Genomic DNA, 22,447 nt, shown 5'->3' on the forward strand with positions numbered 1-22,447 from the left:
GCACCTGCCAAAAGAGCCCAAAGGAAGTACTTTTTCTCCCCCCGCTGTGCATAGTTCTACAGCTGACTCATTGCTGTGAAATGTTTGAGGTCAAACTATAAATGTTGCGTTCGGAAAGTAATTGGGTAAATTGGTGGGAAAACGATCTGCTGCAAGCCAAGTGAACGCAGAGAGCCGAGCGCCTTCCCGAGCCTTTCTCAGGCAGGAGGTGAGTAAGACAGCAACAATGGGGCACGTGGAAGGCTGGAGCGGGCAGAGGGAGCGGATCAGGCATCCCTGCTTGCTTTCTCTGGAAAGGCCAGAGGGTTGCTGCGAGTCTCGCTTCGGCTTCTGCTGGAGCCTCCCCGTGGACACGGGGAGACCCCGGGCAGAGGTGGCTGCTGCCTTCACCCCTCCTCGGAGCCGGGAGGATTTCGGTGGTGACCCGTAACAACCAGGCAGCACCATCCAAAGGCAGAGCAGACGCAGGATTCCCACCATTAAACTTGGACACATCTGCTCTGCCTTGATTTTACTGAAGGTCTCTGCAGAGAGCTGCAGCCGGAGGCGTCTTCCAGCACTGGCCGTGAGCAGGAGGTGAGGACACGCAGCGCTCCGGGGGGCCCCTGGGCAGGTCCCAGCTGCTCCAGCTCTGCCAGCTCTCTGCCATGGGCCAGACCCAGTCTTCTGGAAGTGCTGAGCAACACCAGGTTTAGGCACAGCAGCTCTGCGTGTTCAGGAGAGAGCAGGGCTCGTGCAGGGTGTGGCTGCAGCCCCTCTGGAAGGTCCTGTCTCCCCACTGATGAACCTGGCTGATTAGGCTTCTGGTTATGCTTTGCTCTTCTGATAAAGGGAAGCTTTAGACTGCAGCGAGGAGGACAGGCGAGCTGGCTGAGGGGCGTTGTAACAGGACGGCCGGGGGAGGATGTGAGCTTAGGTACGGGTCTTCTCCTTGCTGCTGCTTTTAGCAGGCTCACCCTCCCCCTGAAAGCAGTAACACCTAGCCAGAAGAGGGACAAATGTTTTGGCATCTCTTCCCTCCGAGTTGGAGAAAAAGGCAATCCTCGTGATTCTCAGCTTCTCCCCGAGGACGGAGCTGAGATCAAGCAGGTGCTATGACGCTGGTTGGAGCTGCTCCCTCCCAGCGCCGCTTCCCACGCAGGTCGCTGGCCTCTGGGGCTGAGCATGTCCTTCAGCTGCTGCAGGGCAAGGAGCAGGCGGCTGGAGAAGATCCTGGTGAGGCTCTGATCCTGCTGCGCTGAGAGAAGCGAGAAGACGCTGTCAAAAATCCATTACGACAGATGATTTGGTCACAGCCCAGGCAGAGAAAAGAAGATCCCGCTGCTTAAACAAGATATTTTCTGACAACCGCTGCGCGGCGATGATGGCTGGAGGGCAGAGACGGTCAGAAATGGATCCAGCAGCTTTCTGGGGAAGGAGCTCAGGGTCCCTCAGTAACACGGCTCTAAAAGGGCTGGCAGCATCTTCCCAGCTCTCGGTGAGGCAGCGTGCCCGGGAAGCTGTAACCCTCCCTGCAGAGGTGTTTCAAAGAGGGTTAATGGGGCCGTAGGGCTCTCTTAGTTATGTGCCCCTGCTGGAAGGCCAGATGAAGAAATAAGCTGGGGAGAGAAGGGAGCACGGTAAAATCCCAGAGCAAACTAAACCATTTGCAAATGCTCAGCTGCATGCCCTGGAGGAAGAGCACGATGCTTCTCTGGGCTGCCGTGCCCCATAAATCCGGCACTGCCTCTGCAGTGGGGCAGATGGGACCTGTGGGATGCCGTGGGGCAGTTTCTCAACGGGATGAGGGGCTAAGCCCTGCCAAAAGGCTCTTGTGGCAATAAGCGTCTGCAGCCGCCAGCTCCCTGCCAGCAGCCAGGCCTGGAGTGGGACCTGGCGGCCGATCTCGCAGCCAAGACAGCTCCATTCATCAGCACTCAATAAACAAAAGTGCCCCGCTCCTTTATCGGGGAGATAAACGCGCAGGGCAGGAGACTGGTTGCCTTTGTGCTCTCTGTGCTGAGTGTGGGAGGCTGCCCCGGCTGCCGAGCGGGGCCAAAGGCACCGAGGCACCGCTGCTGCAGTAAACAGCGGGGAGAGATGTGTGGGAATGGGGTCACGGGGTGGCAGGCACCTCGGGTGGTGACCCACGGATGCCAGGCAAGAAGAGATGCTTATTTGGGGTAGCTGTTCCTGCGGGGCACGCTACAGGAGCTGGGCCAAGGTGTCAGTCAGGTCCTGAGGCATTGCCGGCGCCAGAAGTCGCTTAACAAAGGGGAGAAAATCCCATTTTTATCCTTTTTTGGCTTCTTTATGGTCAGTGATGGAAACTTGAAATTCCTTCTGCTTGCTTTTTTATTTTTTTTTTCTTTTTCAGAGACTAACGGTGCTGAGCTGTGATCCCTCTGCTTTTGCTGGAGAGAAGTGGCAGGAGGGTTTGCTGGCCAGCTAGAGAGGAACGCTTATGTGGTCCAAGCATCAGGGACTTTCCTCCTGCTGTTTGTTAGGCATTTGAATCAAATAGCTGCTAAAAATAAAGCTGCAGCCTTCCTCCCCGGAGTCATCGCTCCATGGGAACAGACAGACCATCCTCGCTGGCAGTCCTGGGCTCTCGGGGACGACAGAGGCAGGCGTGGGGCAGAGCCGTCCCCTCCTGTGCCCCAGTCACTCCCAACCTGCCTCCGCTTCCTCTCTCCTTTCGTTAAGGTGTAGATGTAAGGTTGAGTGTCAACACCAAAAAATGAAACAAGACCTGCTGGTTCAGTGGTTTGCGGGTGATTCCCGGCGTCCAAGCCGACAGCCAGCTTTGAATCCGTGAATCATTTAATTAATCTTTGAATCAGCTAATACTCTTTCACTGTATTTTTAGCGGTCGGATGCTGGATGCCTCTCACATCACCTCTGTGCTGTTAACTCTGGCAGCCTATCCTGTGATCCTGGTGAAGAATGAGATCAAGCTTGTTTGAGATTGATTCTTCCTGAAAATGATGTTGACTGGTGTTAATAGTACGTTACTGCCCCTCCAACCTTTATCGGTTAAATTGTCTACCAGCGCTCTGATTACCGTGCCCAGGTGGCCACCAAGGCGGCGGTGACCAAGCTCGTCAGATCTGTCTTTTTTAGTGCCAGTTTAATACCCACGCTCATCACGCACTTGGGGATTTCACCGGCGCTCCGTGATTTATTAAAATAGAAAGCAATGCAAATGGGGAAGGAAGCTGAAAAATGCAGCCTCGTGAAAGCCTCTTCCCCTGCCAGCAGACTGCATCCGACCCGTTTCCTCAGCAGCACCAGAACAGCCCATATCCTCTCCGTCAGCCAGGCTGACGGTTTCCTCGCTTTCCGCTCCGACAAGCCGTGCGGGATTTTGAGATCTCAGTTCCGCACGGGGAAAGGCATGGGGCAGAGAAACACGAAGCGTTTCCTGCCCTTCTCTGGGTGGCTGAACCGTGCCGCGCAGCGGGTTTCTCTGCACGGGAGGGCCTGAGCTCTGCTCCTCGCCACGTGTGGAGGGGCAGGGGGTGCGAGCCCATGGCTGCGATCTCGCCCGGTCACCTTGTAGCAGATCAGACAGCACAGGTTGCTGCTGCTTTTGAAGCTCCACTTTGTACCCAGCAGTTTTAAATTTTTTCTTGTGCTCTGTCAGGAGAAAAAAATTTACGTTTGAGAGCACAGGAAACCTTGACAACCTGGCACTTGCTGAATGCGAATTCTCTTCCTCTGCTTTTTTTTTTTTTATCCCCTCTCTTGAAGGCTGCCAGAGGAAGCGGGTCCTTTGCTCCATGCAGGTTACAAAGAGCAGTTGTTTTTGTGCAGCAGAACCAAAAATAAAAATGGGTGATTTTGCAGTCCTATTAAAACTCAGCTTAAAGCTGGCCAGCGTTAACCTCTTCTTTGCCAGGGGACAGCACTGTCCAACCAGCCCATCTACAGGATGGCAAGATACGATAAATAGTGAAATCTGTCCCCAGCTATCCACACTGAGTTCAGTTCGGCTTTTGTCCATGTGAAACCTACTGATGCCTTTGCAAATCAGGGCAGAATGGGGACCCAAGGAAGGCACAGGCAGGGCCAGATGCCTGGCTGTTCTCTGCCCAGCTCTGTAGCCCCTGGAGGTGACCCTGGGGGATGCCACTGATGGCACAGAAGCATTATGAAAACAAGTCTTAACTATATTCCCCTAACACAACTTGCTCGGATCCTGCCGCTGTTAACTGAAGCAAACCAGCTAGGGATGGAGGCAGCATGAAGAGCCCTGTGTCGGTGCCCGCCAGAGCATCCGTCCCGCCTGCTGCCCGCACCTCGCTGCCTGTGGTGGTGACAAGGCTGCAGGGCTGCACAGACCACGCTGGTGGCTCCCTGCCCATGGCATGGCCCATGTCGTGTGACAAGGGCTGACGAAAACAGCCCATGCCCCTCCATCAGGTGATGGGTTCCCTTTAGTCACACCGTGGGCCAGCAGCTCTGTGTCCCCACACACCAGCACGGCTGCAGGTGGGGGACACACCTGCGTTTCGGCCCTGGGATGGATGCCCAGCTGATACAGGCCAAAAAAATCCTGTGGTGTGCAGGTCTCCCTCCAGCCAGCTGCCAAACAGTCAGGTACCATCTTTCTGGAATGAGCTTTGCCACCACCAGCCACCAAATGCTGCATTTTCTCGTGCTTTTCCCAGCCCAGGCTGAAAAGTGCACGAGCTTTTTCACCTACATCCAGCTCATTAGCATTGGCTTGTGATATTTCACCAGCCCCTGGTTAACATCTTTTTCTCACCTTGGGTCACAGGTCTGACTGTGATAACAAGCTCCTCTCATTTTCAGGCACGTGCACCTCTCTGCCACCTCTGGGCTGTTCGTCACGTCTCCGTGTAATTGCCCCTTCTGTGTGTGCAGCGTTCTCGTTAGCCTGATGTGCTCCCCCATCCTTGTAGCTGCTCTTCTCTGATCACCTCTGATTTGTTGCACACCCTAACTGTGTGTTAGTGCTCTGCCAGCTCCTGCAGGTGAACTCACTGTGTCTTTACAGCGTAGTGCCAGGTGAACGATGCTATTACAGAAGCGTTCCCTGGAGATCTTCCCTTCTTTGTGGCTGTCATCCCAAGAGCCACAGAGGTCTGCCTGGCGGCTGCTGTCCTCCTGATCTCCTCTGTTATTTTCCAGAGCTTGTTGAAATAGTCTCTGTGGTGTTTGTTTGTTTGTTTGTTTGTTTTGTAAAAGGAGTCAGGTTTGAAGCCCCTTTGTTGTGTTTCTCCATCTGTGGCTCATCTCCATGAAAACCCAGTCTGACCCTGAAGCATGCATCGGCTCCTTATTCCTTGCATACCTGGTGGTTTGTGGCCCAGGCTGCATTTGTGTGTGGCTGGAACGGTTTTTGGAGGAGCCCAGAGCCCAGCTCTTGTTTTTGGGCCCCTGGTTGTCTGAAATCCTTGGAATAGCACAGGCATATTGCTATCAGACACCACGCTAAAACCCCGCTGTGTCCTTCCTTTTAATTCTGCTTAAAAAAAGCGATCCCCTTTGCCTGACACAAGCTGTCTTTCCAAAACCCCATCTGCTTTCTGCTGGCCACCTGTGGGGCCACCCCAAACCAGGAGGCCTGGCCGTGGCTGGCCTTGCTCCAGTCTCCCCACTGCGCTGCACGTGTGTGCTTGCGTGACGGTGCCGCAGCCCTTCCCGCCTCCTCAGTGCCCATCAGAGGTGTCGTTCCCAATTTGCAGAAGTGAGAAAATCGGAATCCATCTGTTCCAGTGCAAAAACTGGGCAAAAACAACAGAAAACGGCGCTTTCCGCACACCGCCTTGGGTGTTTTGGCAGAGCTGGTGCTTGGGGGTGCCGCAGGAAAATTGAATTAATTGTTAAAAGAGGGGTAAGGCCCCTTGGTGGCTGCTGGCTGGGACATGTAGGGTGTCACCTGCTGCTGGCGGAGTGAGGGGCTCTTCTCAGCCCCTTTGTACATCCCCGATGCTGTCCTGAGCTTATAAAAATGTGAAAATGATGCCTGCATGTGGCCTGGAGATGTTACAGCTGGGCAGCCGTGCTCAGCAAGTGACAAAATGTCATCACCCATGTGATGACAACCAGCTTGGCCTTTATTTTGTAGATAATAGCAGGTTTTGGGGGTTTTGCTTGTTATTTCACCGGGGCTGGAAGGATGCTCGCCGGGTAGCAAGATGACGGACTGGTGGGTTTGGTGGGCACACCACCAGCCATTTAATAGGGGCAAGGATGGCCAGGAGGGTTTTTTTGAGAGAAAAATGCCTGTTTTTCAGAGACTAGGTTCAGTCTGTGGGTGCTGTTGGGTCCGGAGCCCTCGGACAGAGTCGGATTCAGGGGACCGATGCCACAGGAACCGATGCCGCGGGGCCAGGCTCCTCCCCGGGGAGGCCGGCGCTGATCACCCCCCCCCCCCCCGCGCTGTTTTAAGCAATTTGCCGTGAAATCCCTCAGGGAATATATTCTGGGGGGCTGCTCGTGGCCGACAGAGCCTGCAGGATCCCCACAGCCCCTTCCCGGGAGGGAGGAGGAACGGAGGCCGCGGCCCGCTCCGGGCCCGTGTTGCTACGGCGACGCGGCGGGCGGGGAAGGGCCCGGCGCTTTTCCTGCACCGAGCACGGCCACAGAGGGCAGAGCTGAGCCGAGCCGAGCCGAGCCGAGCCGAGCCGCCGGACAGGAGCTCCGCACCCCGCTCCGCACCGGCCTCCGGCCCCGGCGGGAGCCGCCGCCGCCCGGCCCGGTAAGTGCGGGCGAAGCCCCAGCGCCCTCCTCGCCCCCCGCTCCCCGTCTCGTCCCCCCCCGCTGCTGCCCCGATCCCCTCTTTCTCCTCCTCATCGCGGGGCTGCGGCCTCCCCTCTCCCCTCTTTCCCCCCCCCCCCCCCAGCCCCGGGGCTGTAAGCTGCCCCCCGGGGCGCACCCCGAGGGGTGCCACTGCCCCCCTCGTCCCAGGGGCGCGGGTCCCTCTGCGAAATGGGGGGCCGGAGGCACGTGTGGGGCGAAAGCCACTTTGGGGAGATCGTCCCGAGGCCCCCCGGGCTTGCTCAGACCTCCCCGCGGTGCTGGGGTCGCCCTTGGTGGGCGTTGGGGCCGGTGGCGACGTGCCCCGTCCTCCGCTTGCCCGCGCCTGAGAATTGCGGGCGACACGTGTGCGGTTGGAGCTGTGCCCCGAGAGCCCCGCGGCCGCCGCTCGTTGCCATCCAGAGCCGCTCGTGTCCGTCTCCCCGGCTTCTCTCTGGGGCGGTTTGTAGGGTTGTAGGGTCTGCTGCCGCGTGAGCAAGGACGACGGGGAGCCCGAGCGCCGCCGGGATCCTGCCAGGCTCTCCTAAGCCAGCTCCGCGCCTGGTGGAGGTGGGTCAAGGTTATCGTGCTCTTCCCCGCGGGGATGGGCAGCCTGGAAATGCAGGTGGGTTTCGGGGTTTCCTCAAGGTCACCCTGGGATGGGAAGACCCCAAGCATCCTCTCCGCTGTCGCTGCGCCCCGCGGAGCTGCCGGCCTCCTGCTGGGCGAGGACGCAGGCGTGGAAATGGGATTTTCCAGTGCCCCGGGCCTGTCTCCTGCAGGGGTGCTCAGCTTGGGGTTTCTACATCTTGTCGGGCTGTCAGAGTCTGGCAGACATCAGGGCAGGACTGTGTTTATTTGTCCCAAAATCTTTGTTTATTTGAATTCCTCAAAAATATAAGCGCTCTGGCCAGGTGGGGCAGGGGCTGTCGGCCTCACCTGTTTTTGTGTAGCACCTCAGGTGAAGGGGCCTTCGTCCCCACGACACTCGCTGCCATGAGGACGTGACCCGTCGTGGTGTGGCTGCCGCCGCCGGGGCGCTATCTGCAGTGATTTCGATCACTGCAAGCCACTGGGGCTCGCCTCTTAAACTCACTTCTTGGCAATGGGAAGCAAAAGGCAATCAAACTAGAGTGGTACTTGGCTGATAACAATATATCATGTGGGGCTTGGATGGCGGTTGTCTTCTTAGCCGCAGCTTGTGTTTTGCTTTCCAGGCTGTTATAAGCTGTTAGAAGGTATAGAGGAGGCCTGATGTAGGGAGATACTCAAACCTCTTCACCAGAAAACAAACACCAGTATTTAAAGAGGATTTATGCCTGCAGGATTCTGAATCGTGTACTGCTACTTCTGGTTGTCATTCGTGCAGGTACAGTTCTTCTCCCGGTGCTGTGCCCTTGGGCTCGTTTGTTTCCAGGAAGCCCATCATGCTGAGGCACGTTGTATTTTGGCAGGAGGTGGATGGCCGAGTTGGAATAGGGAGCAAACCTGCATCGTAAATTGGAGCACGGCACAGCTCTGAAGGAAAGCCTGCTGTCTTGTTTGACGCCCAACAATCTTGTTAATGTCTTACTAAGATGCCAGAGCCCTGTGCGATCCTCCTGCTGCCATTTTAAGAAGGGATAGCGTGCAGTGTTAAGTTACAAGGAGGTAGAAATCGTTGACAGCCTGGCAGGGTCATATGCTCCCCTTTTCCTGCCACAACAGACGTTAGTGGAGAAGACAGGGGGAAACACCTACCTGACCCTGGCTGGCCAAGGTGACAGCAACGTGTATATGTAGAAGCAGTCCCCTGCTCACTTGTGCTTGTGGTTTGTGTTGTAGGGTTCTGGCAGGGTAAAGGTGTGATGGAGACGAGGGATGGAGAAAGAGCTGCTGGGGTTTGGTGTGCCCTCAGAGCCTGGGAGCCGTGAGACTCAGGGCGTTTTTTGGAGCTGTGCTCCAATGAGGGTGCCACGAGAGGGAAATTTTCGCTTAGGAGCTGCGAGCGTTTCATGTGCCTGCATAGTTGTTCTTACGTAACTGTCTTCGTGCCAAAAATTGTGAAATATTGGGAGGGAGAGCTCTCCTGGATTAGGGCAGCAGCATTTTTAGGGGGAAAAGTAGATGTGAAAACGCTGCACTGTGTTTGGAGCTCGTGTTCCTGATGAGGGAACCAATCTACAGATTCCTCTAAGAACAGATTTTCCGTGAGGAGCGAAGCCTGATCTAGGTGTGTGATGACTGCACAATGCTGTGAAAATAGGTAATGATCCCTTGACACTCTGGAGTGACTAATGTGACTAATACTTTCTCAGCAAGGAGCGCCTAGGTGTGGTGAAGCACTGCCTTGTCCTCCCTTTCGGTCCTCCCTGGCAGGAGCCAGCTGTGTGCTGGGCTGGGGGACACTTGTTCCACAAACGCTGGCAAACCTCTGAACCATCTCTTTCACCCCTCTCCGTGTCTTTTGGAAGCATAACGCTGTGGGAGAGCGATTGCCAAACTCACCGTAGCTGCTGAAAGGCAGTGTGCCCTTGTGAAATATTCGGGGTGAAAGGCGAGGGCGGCTGGTTGCGTGGCGAGAAGTTTAGCAGCACTGAATGTGTCTGCAAAGGCACTCGAGTGCCCCTTGGTGCTGGCCCACAGCAGGTCTGCCTTGCAGCAGCGCAGTGCTTTCTTTTGTCACTCGATCCCTGAGCTAACCTGGGCAGGGAACTGCAAAACTTTTGCCCTGCTAACTTTCCGGTGCCAGCAAGATCCACCGCACAGGGTGTATCTTTTAATGGGCTGTTTCTATCTGCCTAGAAGCATGCTGTGCTGCCAGAACGACATGAAAGAGCTTTGAACTAGGCCCCAAGGCTGAAGGAAGAGGGGAAAAATGCAAAATATTTTTGTTCAGTTGTTAAGAGATCCCGTGCTGGGGAGATGAGGTGTAACCAAACCAGGTTTGGAATGGCTGGGACAGATGAGCTTCCTTGTGATCCTGCTGGCTGCAGCTCATGTGTATTATAGCAGGGTGCAAATACACCGTCAAGGGACCTTCTGCAAGTCCCCCTTTTCTGGGCTGCTTCAGAGCAGATAGGCATTTCTCCTAAGCCTGCCTTCTTCCTGGCTGTCTTTTTATCAGATATTTTTTTCTTTTGTTTTTCTGTGTGTTTTTTTTTGTTTGTTTTGTTTTTGTTTGTTTTTGTATTGTTTTTCCCCAGGAGGAAGTTTCCACACATCTGCTGGCTGGTCACTGGTGTCCCAGAGCCGTGCGCCGTGGCCCTTGGCTGCAGTAAATTGAGGTAGTTCTGGCAGAGGCAGTGCAGCAAATTCGGTTTGCACCAGCTGAGGTCAGATCATCATGTGCGAGCCCTCAGGCTACGGGGAAAGCCTGGGCACGGAGCCTCTTCAAGTCTGTCCCTTACAAGTTTGTCAATGTCCTGTTAGGCTTTCAGGCGGACATGGTAATGTCCCAGCTGCCTGCACAGCCTTAACTCTGCTCCCAGGTCTGAATCTTATTTAATCCTAATAGTTTGCAACAAATCCAGTAGATTGCAGGATGGGGAGGGATCTCTCGGCCTCCGAGTCCTGCCTCCTGCTCTTGCGGGGACGTAAGGACTGGTTCTTTCCTTTCCGCCTGTGTACGCGTCACCTGATGCCTTACCACTGCATTGTGGGGAAACACAAAAGCCTGCTCTGATGCCCGTGTTTGCACATTTGAGCTTCCTTAGCAGTACCCAGATATCTGCACTACGAGAAGGTGAGAGAGTTGGAAGCGTAGCAGTGCACGAGCTACAGATGCTGCCTGTGCAAGCCAGTGTGTTGTATTTATTTCTGACTCTGGCACACGCCACACACAGTACATCTGTCTTACGGCGCGTTTCCCAAGAACGCCAGCATTGCAGAAGTCAGTTTTTCCTATCCCCTTCTGTTTGCCTTCAAGCACAAAGGTAGGGTGAAGGAGGAGTGGGCTGAGCACCCGCTGTGCAGAGGGTGTTGCTGTAACCTTGCGGTGTGGCTTGCTGGGTAGTTGCAGTTAATAAGATAAACTAACAGGGGCACAAAAGCTTTAGAAAACAAGGCAAAAACCCAAATAAACCCGATGAAAAGACCTTGCCACCCTGGGTGGTTTGTATTTCTGTCTGGCAGTTTCCTCTTACGCATCTGCAAATAAAAAAGCTTTGCATACTTGCTGTCTTACGAGGGCTGCCCACATGGAGATTATTTGCTGGAGAAAGGGAAAGGCACCCGGGCAGGAATGCTTATTCTTACTGTCGGAGGAAATGTGATGGGATGCTGTTTGTTTAATTTGTGAGGTCTATGTTGATCTTGATTGAATGCAGCCCATGGCGAGCTACTCCCAGGAACGCAATTTTATGTTTGTTTTGTTAAACCTTTTCATAATCAGCTCTTGTTCTCATTTTAGTGGTGCTGGTGTGGGTGGGTGGCGATGCCTTGTCAAGTCTCCCTGTGTCGTGCGCCTTCCTTTGGCGCCGCTGCTGGTGTGTGGCGTACCAGCAGAGCTGTCTGGATTTCATTTCTTTCCTGGCTGTGTGGCATTTATTGATTTTTTTTATTATTATTTTTTAATTTAGAGATTAATTTGCCAGAATCACACGAATTTGAGCAGCTGGAGGTGCCCCAAGTCCCATCAAAGCCAGTGCTGGGCTGTGCCCGCCCTACCTGGGGGGCTGGCTCCGTGGCTGGAGCTCTTGATTTCAAAAACAAAAAAGGAAGTGTGGTTTTGGGACAGGATATTTCAGGCGCTAACTGTGAGCTTGGGTGCTGCTTTCTCCTTTGCCACAGGCTCAGAGCGTGACCTTGGATGAGTGGCAAAATGTCCGTCTGCCCCTGTAGCCTGCAAGCAAGCAGGAGCAGCAGCACTCGCAGGGGTTTGCCTCTTGTATGCAGTTGCAACGGCAGCTGCTGCAGAAGGTGTGACCCGACGTCATGAGTGCTCTCTCCTGGGCCCTTCATTTTCCTGTTCCGTTTTTCCATGTTCCGTCAGTCTTCCCAAGCACGGGGACAGCTTCCTTGTCCACGTCCTGGGTAAGCTTAGCTCTTCTCTGTACGGCAACAGCAACACTTGTTGGTTCATCCCATCCTTCGGGAACAGCTGTTGTTTATGAAGGCTATTTTGTAAGGGTAGCAATTCTTCTGAAGGACATAAAACACGTTGCGTCGGCCTGGACCCCTTTCCCTGAGCTGTCCCGCTTGCTTTGCTAGCAGCTCACTGTATGCACGTGGGCAGCTGTCGTCTTCTCGGTACCATTTTTCGCAGAAAACGTAACAGGAAGATTTAGTGATGCCCCGCTCCGGTTCTCCAAAACTAACGGCGAGCTGTAAGGGAATAGCTGGGACACCGAAGCGATGAGCCCGACAGACGTGCCAGATGCTGTATGAATAACCCAGCCCAGCCCCGGGCCCTTCCCGAGGGAGGGACGATCCGCAGCCGCGCTGCGACAGACGGCCTGCCTCTGGCTTTGGCGGGGGTGGCAGGAGATGCCAGGCGGCGGGTGGGCGCGCTCCCCAGCGCCGCGCTCCCGGGAGGGCTGAGCAGCCCGCTCCCGCAGCCGGGACGTGCTCGGGAGGCCTCTGCCTGCTGCTGACTCAGGCTCTGCCGAGCCTCTCGCCTGCAGGAGCCGAGCTCCTGCTGACTCCGGTGGCAGAGGCGAGCTGTGCCCGCTGCTGTGGGAGGAGAAGGCGGCTTGCACCGCTGGAACTGGTACCAAAAGTGGGTGCTGACACCCGCAGCCCACGTCGGTCCTGCCCTGGGACCATTTAATACCCAGAGAATGACTTTCCAAGTTTGACTTTCTTTGTTGTTTTTTTTTCACCCCCGTCCCTCTTTTTCCTTTCTTGTATTACCTGCCTCTTTCTGTGCTGTGCCGGCGAGCTGGTGAGCAGGACCGCGTGTGTTTTTATTTGTCTGGAGCCTCCTAAATATATATTCTCTCCCTGCCGGGAGCTCCTTGCACTGCCTTGCAGCCTGCTGGAGTCTCTGCTGATTCACAGCACCCTGGGCGAGGAGGGAGCCGGCGGATGGATCACGCCGCAGACTCCGGAGCTGTCAGACAGCAGTTGCAGTCCCCTTGGCAATTCTCCTGCTCATCGCCGAGCACGTAGAAGTTTCTCCGAGGAGCTGCTAACCTCTGCAGGAGCAACGTGACCCGTGCGGGGCTGCTGACGCGCGCCGAGCACGGAACCATTTTGTTGTGCTCCCAACAGCTTTGGCGCAAGCAAGCAGCTGAGATGGGAGGAGAAAAACGTGCTTTGTGCTGCAGGAGCAGAGCAGGTATATTCAGGCACCGGTACGGCAAAGGGACGGGCAGCAACGGCAGCGGTGTCCTGGGAGGGCTGTCCTGCGCCGCCGCGGCTGAGAGGCGAGGAGCATTGATCAACATGACGTTCAGCTGGCACTTGGAGTGTTTGGGGAGCATTAGTCACAGCCTGCCTTCAGCAGTGGGAGGCGAGGACATATGCTGCCTTCGTCGGAAAGGTCTCCACCTGCTGTCGCAGAGCGTTTGGGAAGCTGGGAGAATGTCCTTGTGTTAGCCTGTTTGCTCTCCACACCCATCTCTGCTGCAGGAGGTGGCAGCCACGCAGCGGTGGCTCAGCTTGAAGGCTGCACACCAGCATCTGCGTGCTCGCACAGCGGAACCCTCTCTGGGGAGTGACACCTGTCAGTTGTCCCACAGCCCCCACGAGGCTCTGGGCCTTTTAAAGCATTTTGTTCAGCACCCAGAAGCGCGCGCATCCCGGGCTTCCCGGAAGGGATTCTTGTTCTATTTTCCTGCTGTTCATCGGTGAGTTTTGTGTTTGTTGTTTTTGTCAGTGGGGAGCCAGGGAAAAGGCCTGGTCGGAAAGGAGTCAGGCTGGTTGCTGGGGGAAGGAAGGGCTCCCTCCTTTTTGGCAGCGCCTTGGATTTGTGCCGGGCCAGTGACTGAGTAACCGCAGCCTCTGCTGGGAAAGAGGCTGACGTGGCTTGAAAGAGATGCGCTTTCCAGGGGTGAAATTTTCCTTGTGAAAATATTTGCGTCCTCTCTGCCAGCTCACTGTCGAGGCTGCATGGAGCCTGTACCCGTGGCTCTGTGTAGGGGATGAACCGCGTTGTACTGCAGCCCTGGATCCCGCAGGGTGCCTGGTAGGAGATGCTGTCTTTGGGGAGAGAAAGCATCTTTAAAACGCTGCGCAGTTCCCACGGCGTGGTCCTTGCTGCTGGAGAAAGGTGCTTGCTTTGGGGCCTCCTGGGGGCAGCTCTGCGCGCTGCCCGACGCACGTGCTGCAGGAAGAAGTGGGAGCGGAGGGGAAAAAAAACCCTCTCCTGCTTTGCTCTGTCACGGTCCCCTAGTGTCCCCTAGCAGGAACATGCGCACGCTTTGCAAAGTGCTCGGTGAGCACGTGTCCCTGAAGATGCAAAGAAATACGAGCGACTTCCTCTCCTCTTCCTCTTCCTCTCGCTGCCTCGTGTGCCAGGAGGCAGGCACCGCAGCGCGAGCCGGCACCGAGGAGGGCTCCCCGCCGGGGATGGCAGAGGTGAGGGACCCGCTTCTCGGGGGCTGGCGGGCGGGGGGCTCCTTTCCGAGCGTACCCCAGCCTGGCCGGGATCGTGCGTCTGCCCTTCCTGCCCTCCTTCCCCGTCTCCCCGCCGCACTCTTCCCCTGCCTCTTCCCCTTTCGGAAGGATCCGTTTCTGTTCGGACACGGGAGGGGAGCACACTTCCCCCTGCCCGACCCCGGCGCCGGCTGCCTCGCTCACCCAGCGGCGTCCGTACAGCTTCCTCGCCGTCTGTCCGGCCAGCACCCTCCTGCCTGCGGGGGGGTGGCAGAGCCAGCTCTGTGCAGGGAGCAGCACCCGGCGGGACGCTGCGTGGCTTTGCAGCCCGCTGGCCCCGCTGCAAGGGGCCCCCAAACGGCACGGTGTCACCCCGAGGCTGGTGGCATGCTCCACGCCGCGGTGACGGAGGGAGGAAGGGCCGAGCCAGCTGGCCCTTTGGAGGGGGGATCCCGTTTCCCTTGTTGCACCCAGGGCTGGGTGAAGGAGCCGGGCTTTTTGCAGATAGCCAGGCAGCTGGGCCGAGCGAGCTGTAGGGCGCGAGCCGCCGCGCTCCTGTGCTGCTCCTCCTGAAGCCTTGTCAAGGCAAGTACCTTCCCCTCTCGCACAGCTATTATGAAAGAGCCTGGGTTTGTTGCACCCTTCTCTCCCTTTGCCCTCGGGGCACGCTGGGCTTGTTTGAATTAATGTAATTAGCACATGCCTTATTAGCTCACTAAGGCACAAAGAACTCGTGTATATTTGTAGCCAGGTTAAGCAGCCCCTATTAATTTAATAACCGTGTCCTCCTCAGCGCATGGCAACAGTTAATGGCTGGCGGTGACTCAGGATCGGGCAGGATGGAGGGAATCTGGGCAAGGTATACGCGTGTGCGGTTCCCTTTTATTGTGTTGTGTTTTTAGTAATGAGCAGGGCTGCGAAGGGAATTAGCAGCAGGCACGGTAGACGGAGGGAAGCTCTCCGTGCGAGTTCGCTGCAGAGCCAGCCTCCCATTCTCCACAGCGCTGCAGTCCCCAGCCCCTTTCGGGGCTCTGCGTCTCGCCACACACCGAGCCCAGCTAGGTCCTGTGGGACGCTGCCAGGACACTCGCCACCAGCTCTCCTCTCCACGGGGTGCAGGTTTTGGGGGAGCAAACACCACTTTGTGCTCCACCACCCTGGTGTGACGCAGCCTGCAAGCCCAGGGCGATGCTGCAGAGCCCTGTTCCCGCACACGGGATAGTGAGAGCCTGGGCTGTTTCTACAAGCAGCGAGTTGTGCTTTTTGGGGGCTCCTTTCACGCAAGATCAGCACGCACGCAGAGGTTTCCTGCATTTCTCCTCCCCTGCTTGCAGTAATTATGGGCCACGTTCTCTACAGCGAGCAGGAGTGGGAAGGATGAGCAGGAAAAGCGGTGCTCAAGGCAGCTGACGTGCTTGCACGGCCTTTGTCCTTTTTTTCTGCAGACAGCTGTTGGAGCAGAGATGTAGGTATCCAGCTCTCCCTCGTGTTTTTTTCTCTCCTTCTTACTTTTCCGCATTTGCTGTTTCACCCCTTTGCCAAGAAACGGTAAGCCCGGGCTGTCAAGACCTGAGCCCTTCCCTGTCATCGTGAGCCTGTGCAGGAGCGCCAGTGAGAAGACGAGGCTGTTACGGGCAGGTGGGCAAGGAAACCCTGTGAAATCGGACAGAATTGAGCAGGGTGCGCGCTTGCAGTAATGCTCCCTCTCACTGCAGCGGGCGGGGGACCAGGTCCCAGGCTCCAGCAGAGAGAAGGAGCCCTTCTGGCTTCTGTCTGCTGGAGGACTTGGCCGTCCTGGGGGACACGACAGGAAAAGTAAAAGTGGGAGATCTCCGAGGAGTGACAGGGACGCACAAGAGGCCGTCTGCAGCAGGTTGGCTCGGTTTTCCCCTCCCTTCTCTGGCTGTTCCCTGGCTCGGGTGAGTTTGGAGAGGGAAGGAGTGGCCTCGACCTGGCTGAGTTTAACACGCCGACTTCATCCATCTTCCCTCGTGCTGCGGGAGCCGCCGTGTGTCGGCACCGACCCGGGAGCCCCTCGCTGGCTGCTGGGCTGGAAGAGACAGAGCTGAATTTACAGCCCTTGCGGTATGGCCCCGCTGCAGCCTCGGGTCTGGCACCAGCCCAGGAGGACACGCTGCAAAGCATTGGACAGGAACAGCTCCGTGGGTGCGTAGGTGGTGCTCCGATGAGGTAATGCCACGAATTGGCCAGAAAAGATGGTGTTTTTTTTTTTTTCCCAGCAGGGCTGCTGAAGGCCTGTTCTTTCAGAGGAGAGCAATCTGCTGAGAGCCAGGAGCCCGGGTTTTGTTGCCCGTGGGGAATGAATGGGCCCTTTCACACCCCAGGTCCTCAGCTCTGCCCTGTCTGCTTCGTTCCTACTGAGCGAGCTCGAATCCAACCCTGATTTTCCCTTGGGCTGCTTGGTTGGTAGTTTTTAGTTACTGCTTTGTACCTTTTTTCTGCTCTGGCAGTCTCTTGGCAGAGCACCCAAGTGAGGGCTTTGCACCACTTCGTTTCCCAGGGTGCAGCGAGTCCTTCCAGATCAGAGCAGTGGTCTGGCTGCGCCATCAGGCTCCGGGTCTGCCTTTTCTTTACGGACAAGGCCACCACAGAACGGTGAAAAGGACAGATTTCATACAAGTTCTTGCTTCTTTTCCCTGCTCCATCTCTGATCTTCCACACTCCAGCTTCTCAGTTCGTTTGTGCTCTTTCTCCAGCTAACGCCGTGTTTCCCCGAAGCTGTAATTTCACAAAAGCTGGCATGGAGAACTGCTCCGGAGTGAGACGGGTTGAAAGTGTGTTTGAATCACACCAGTTCAATGCATGACTACACGATTTCTCAAGCAGCGCTTGGAAGGGGGATCACTGGCAACAAGCAAGCACTTCCGTCATCTCAAGATGTCCGAGCTGTGAACTTGCCTGAATACCAGCATGGTCATGTCTGGGCTGCTTCGGTATCTGTCAGTCAGCTGCTGCTTCCACTTGTTGCTCCAGCTGCAAAATAACATCGGCCGTGGTAAACTGAATTTCGGTAACCATTGCCTCCGGGAGCTTCCCCATAGCTTGTTTATTGTGTCTGCGTATGGATTAGGTGCTCCGTAGCTGCTCTTTTCAAGATCCCCATGAATCAGGGCATGGATTTGCAGGTCTCTGCAGACCACAGGCTGGAGCCTACTGCTGTATTCGAGCGACATGCTGGGCCTGAATCTCTGCTGCTGCTGGGCTCTGGCCTTGTCTCGCTGTGTCACTAAAAATTTTACAGTCAGAGACGCGTGGAAAGGGCTTGTGTCCCTCTGGCTCCTGTGCTGCTTTGTCCACTCTGCTGTCGAAGCCACGGGGAGCTGACAGAGTTTGCCTTTATGCATGAGGAGTTGGCCGTAATGTAGAAGGTTAGCTTTGTAAATCCCGGCCTGCGCTCCGCGGCAGAGCGTCGGACCTGGCCGTAGTCCTAGGGGTTTGTAGGATCGCCCCCTGTGACTGCCCCTGTTCCCCCGCCGTGGCTCCTCTCCTACCACGATGGCATGGGCAGCTACGCGGCGATGAGCAGGCAGAGGCACCTCTGCTGAGACGTTGAACACTTTTTGTTCGTGGCCTGTTTTTCCTAAGCTGAAATGTTGTCTGGAGAACAGGGTGTTCCTCAGCCTGCTGGCTGCGGCTGGAAATCCCGTCTGAAGGCAAAGAGCAAGTCCACAAAAGAGCAGGAATGAGAGTTCAGGAGCCTTTGCTGCTAATCAGGAGTTCTGGTTCCCCTCTGGGGACATCCAGGTTAATCTGTACTGCTTCTTCTTGTGTTTGCAAAGCCAAACCCCTCTGCGGTGTCCTCACCCTGAGGGCTGTTCTGCACCTCCAGCAAACTAGCCAATTTCTTTGCGGCACGATGGAGGTGTCTTGAGGCGTTTCTATCGCCAAGAGGGCAGCGTGGGGATGGTGAGGCTGTCCAGACTGACGGGTGAGTTTGCAGGGAGCACGGAGGCCAGGTACTGGGGCAGAGTTTGCTGCTCTTTCGTTCTTTTCTGCCCCCTCCACCGTGCGGGCAGCCAATGGGGCAGGCAGGCCCGCGGCACCTCCCCGCGGGGACTTTGGCCTGCTTTCACCTGAGCCAAGGGGGGACCTGCCCCGGGCTTGGCACTCCGAGGGCTCGGCGTGGACGGGGCCGGCTGCGGGCTCCCTTCTGACCACGAGGCGAGTGAGTTCGCATCTGCAGCGCCGGTACGCGGCACGGAGGGGCTGCACAGCCGGAGAGCCGCGTGCCCGCGGTGGTGAGGGAGCAGCCCACGGCGTGGGAGCTGCTGAGTTTCATCGAGGACCGGTGCCGTGCTTGGGGCCGCAGGGAAATTCAGCCCAGCCCTGCTTTTGAGGGCCTGCGGGCAGGTAGGAGCCAAGTCGGCAGCATCCCCACGGGTGAGACTTCCCGGTGCCGGTTCCCTGGTGTGTTCTGTGCCCGGCACGCATCTAGAAAGCGGCTTCTCTCGGAGCGTATTCGCGGGTCGATTTGCGTTCCTAAAATCTTCCCTGGCACCTCTGCTACAGTCATCAGGAAAACTCGGCAGGGTGTCCGTGCCTCCGAACGCATTTGCAGCGTGAAGGACAGCCGCGTGCTGGTCCCGGAGGGGTTCTCCTCTCCCAGCGGCTCGCGGTGTGTCGCGGAGCACCGAGTGGGAGAGCCAGCGCCCGCAGAGCCCGGCGGCTGCGCGGGTGGGGTTTGCGTGCATCCCAGCGGGCAGCTGCTGCGGAGGGCATCTGGGGGGTACCGAGGCTTCGGTGCCACAGTGCTGAGGGTTGGCAGGCGTCCCGTAAAGATAAGGTGAGTCTCAGCCCGCCGGGATCGTGGGGAGGAACTCCCAGCTGGAAGCTGGCCGAAGCTTGTCATTTCCTCTCCCTTACGCCTCTGCATCCGGCGTGCCCGGGCTGCCAGGAGCTGGTGGCCGATCGCTTTTTTCCTCCTCCCTCGACAACGATCAGCCGCGTTGCCGTGTCCTCTCTCCACAACGAACGCCTCCTCTCACCCTCTGAGCCCCGTTCCTTGCTGGTGGCTTTTCTGGCTGGGGCGCTGGGTTTTGTCTGCTCTCGAGACAAATGGGAATGCGTGGCAGGGAGTCCTGTTTTCCCCTTCTGCTGTTTATTTTCAAGTCAAGGTTGTAGTTCAAGTGTTTGCTTTCAGTGACAGCTCCAGCATGTGCTGGCCTCGAGTTCTGTCATCCCTGCCTGACCGCCCTGCACAAATGTTTGTGCTGGCACGGGAGCGGGGACGGGAACACATGTCTGGGAGAGGACAGGGCTGCTTCTTTCAGCAGCAGCGCCAGATAACGTTGGCTGAAGGTCTCCCGTCCAAACGGCAGCCTGTGTGCGCTCAGATAAATCGGCCTTTCTCGGCCTGGCAGGGGGAGAGCAGGACAGGACGGAGGGGGCAGGGCTGCGGGCACAGCGGTGGTGACACGCAGCCACGGGGCAGCGCGGTGGCACCTCTGTTCCCATCCAAGCTTTGTGGGTGCTGCAGGCGATCGAGGTTGCTGATCAGAGCCCAGATTTAAGTCTTCCGCTGTGCTTAAAAATATGGGGAGAAGGGCTCTGCGGCACGTTAATCCCGTGCTTGTTAGGGGGAGGCGTGAGAAGGTGACTGGCGTGGCTGCGTGCAGGCGCTGTGGAAGAGGTGCTGCATCCTCCCCTGCTTGTTCTGCCTCCTCCCTCCCCTCTGTGACCGCAGAAATCTCGGCCGGGCAGAGAACAGCCGACTGCAGCTTCCCTTGCCACCTGCCTAGAGAGAAGCAGAGGGGGAAGATCCTCCCGTCCGTGCCCCCGCCTGGGCTGTAAATCCTACAATTACGATGTAATTATGGGATGCTTACCGGAGTAAGCACTTTTGCTTCGAGTGATAAGGCAAGGAGACACAAAGGTTCAGAGTCCAGCCCCAGCAGCAGGTCTGAGGGCTGCAGAGCTGGCCGCCCGGAGAAGACCTTACAGGAGGAGCGTGGGGGGCGTAGCAAGGACGGGGAGCAGAACAGGGCCGTTTCTCCAGCGGCAGAAGCTGCGAGGACCGGATGCATCCAGAGCTGGCCAGGTTTGTGTTGGGGTACCCTCAGTCTGGCTCCTCCGTCCCACTCTGGAGCTGTGTTTTTGGGAGCTGGGAAGGGGAGAGATGGGGTTGAGTGGGCTCCTGGGCTGTGTGCACGGCAGCGCCGGCTGTCACGGCGCTCCTCTGCCTGGCACGAAGGTGCTTCCCCGGGCACGTCACTCTAAAACTAATTTGCTTGATCATTTTAATAAATGGAGAAGGGACGTCGTGGTGCGCGAGTAATGGGGCATTAATCCACGCCTAGCTGTGCTAACAGCACTCTAGGAAGGAATTACCACCACGTAATTCATCGCCTGTGCAGCTCTCGTTGCTGTAATTACGGCACGTACAGTTCAGGACCCCCTTCCGCTGGGGTTTCCCAGCCTCTCCCACTTGAAGGCAGGCCTCTCATGGCTCTCGTTTCCCCGGCCCGCCTGTACCAGATCCTCCAGGCTCCTCGTGCCTCTTTCCTCCCTAGGATAAAAGCATGACGTTGTCCTGGATTTCTTTTTTTAATTGTCCCGTAAGATCAGCAGCATTCTCCTCCCGGCCTGTGTTTTCGCTCCTCTCGGGCTGCAGTAGTTACCTTCCTGCCCTGGGAAGGACTGGGCTCTGGCTCTCCCCAGGAGTTTCCTTGACAGGGCACTGAGGGCTTCATCCTGCACCACCCTTTAAAGGGCTCGGGGAATCCTGGAGGCTACAGGAGAGCGCTCAGGTAGAGTTTGCAGTCCCACCGGGTTTGTTTTGCAAGCGGTCATTTGCTGGAGCTGTGCTTGCACAAACGGAGCTCAAACAAGCTTTCCACTTCGGTGCGTTAAAATCCCTCAATGCGTGAAAATCCCCTGGGCACGGACCTTGAGGCCCCTGCTGTGCCGGGTGCTGGATGAACGCTTCTCAGGTGCTAGTGTCTGCTCGCAGAGGAGGAGCGCACCCGAGCCTGCCACGGGCTGTCGGGATCGCCCAGCGCGTTTTGTCGGAGCCGCTGCCTCAGTAAGCACAAACATCCCGTTGAGGGTGTAGATGTTATCGAGCGAGCTTTCATGGTTCAGGGCTTATTTACGCCGGGACGACAGGCTTTCAGCTGGAGCTGGTCTGCCTGTGTTTGTTTTTGTATTTTGGTCTTGTTCTGGTTAAAGCGATAGGGAATCAGATTAAACTAACCTGAAGGAAGTTGCTCTCGGAGACGTGACAGTGCACACAGGGAAAGACGCAAGCGGTTCTCACTTGGGAAGTGCAGGCTTCACCCACCTCTGGATGTTTTTAAGCCCTGCTTCCTCAGATTAGTCAGGATCAGGTAAACTCTCCGGAGAGGGACCGTGGAAGAGAAGGAAGGTAACGTTATGTAGCAGGCGAGGCTGGCGTGTAGTGTTTTGGAGAGGAGCCCCTTTCCTGAGCAAGCTGTGTGCTGGTCGCTCGTGGCTTTGGCTGGATTTGGGACTGCCGAAGGCGGCTTTAGTCCCACACCGCCAAATTGCGGGGCCGCCCAAGTGCTCTCCCTCTGCCCCGTCCGTGACACTTGGCATAACAGAGAGCGGTGCGGGTCAGCGCTGAACCGTGTGTGTTACCTTCCCCCTGCCTCCGGGGTTAGGCTTTCAGTGAGCTTTTATCCTCAGGAGCGCCTCCTGCCCTCAGGTTGCATCTCCAGAGCAGAAGCAGGGTCAGCCTGGAAGCCACCTTGCTGAAAGTGAAATCCTGTGGGGCTTAGGAAATCATCTGCAGTCAAGGGGCAAATTTCAATCCTGAGGCTAAGGGCAGAGATATTTCCTCTGCTTCTGTCCTTTAGAAACGGTGTCTCTGTGTGCTGGAGGGAAGGGCCAAAGGGGTCTCGCAGCGGCATTTGATCCTCTTGGGGTGGCTGCGTGGACCTGTAGAGGGCTGGGGTCGGGGGTCCTGGTGTTTGTGGGCGACGAGCCCCGCTCTCCTGGATGCCAGGCAGAGCTCGGGCACTGCCTTGCTGCGGCCCTTCCTCACGTGCTGCTGGAGCCTGACGACTCTGGCAGCTCTTCCTTCCAGTTGTGCATCTATATTTATATATATGCGGATGTATTTTTATATGGCTCCCTCGGGAGCCCAGTCAGCAGCTCAGTCTCCTCTCTCAAAGGAGACGAGGTGCTCTCTGAACTCACTTCT

The 22,447-nt window shown here is 56.7% G+C and overlaps 1 protein-coding gene across 4 annotated transcripts in view; it reads left to right on the forward strand.

Annotated features, from left to right (window-relative positions):
• The first annotated feature begins 78 nt into the window (after positions 1 to 78).
• The window catches only part of SLC25A22 (solute carrier family 25 member 22), a 47,215-nt gene continuing 24,846 nt past the window's right edge, over positions 79 to 22,447 (forward strand). Inside the window, exon 1 of one of the 4 annotated variants that reach the window (XM_048058588.2) lies at positions 79 to 208. The gene's annotated coding sequence lies outside the window, so the exon portion shown is untranslated. Of the gene's footprint in view, positions 209 to 6,510; positions 6,710 to 14,034; positions 14,248 to 22,447 lie in introns of those variants that run through there. The other 3 variants (XM_048058587.2, XM_066997985.1, XM_013174359.3) reach the window with 3 other exon arrangements.

The sequence above is a fragment of the Anser cygnoides genome, chromosome 5 (assembly GCF_040182565.1).
Source record: "Anser cygnoides isolate HZ-2024a breed goose chromosome 5, Taihu_goose_T2T_genome, whole genome shotgun sequence".
NCBI classification, from domain to species: Eukaryota; Metazoa; Chordata; class Aves; order Anseriformes; family Anatidae; genus Anser; species Anser cygnoides.